This window comes from Sinocyclocheilus grahami, unplaced genomic scaffold, assembly GCF_001515645.1.
Source record: "Sinocyclocheilus grahami isolate Dianchi unplaced genomic scaffold, SAMN03320097.WGS_v1.1 scaffold946.1, whole genome shotgun sequence".
NCBI lineage: Eukaryota > Metazoa > Chordata > Actinopteri > Cypriniformes > Cyprinidae > Sinocyclocheilus > Sinocyclocheilus grahami.
Genome location: NW_015506125.1, coordinates 160,583 through 160,873, shown reverse-complemented (window position 1 = coordinate 160,873; position 291 = coordinate 160,583).

The window sequence follows — 291 nt, the reverse complement described above, 5'->3', positions numbered from 1 at the left end:
AATAACGCTTTCTCCAGTGAAAAAGTCCATCCCCTGTTGTCCTCTCACATAAAAATCTACTGACATAATTGTTTCAAACTGTTTTCATCTGTAAATAGTGCTTAAACTGCACAAATTTACTCCTGATTCAGTCAAGATGCTTTTTCACAGTAGTACTCCTAGCCAGAAGCAATTGTGTTAAGTTGAAAACATCTTAATAATGGACTAGTTTCTAACAAACTAGCAGATTTTTGCTTCACATCATGCTAATTGATGGACTGGAGTTATGTGGATTACTTGTGGATTATTGTG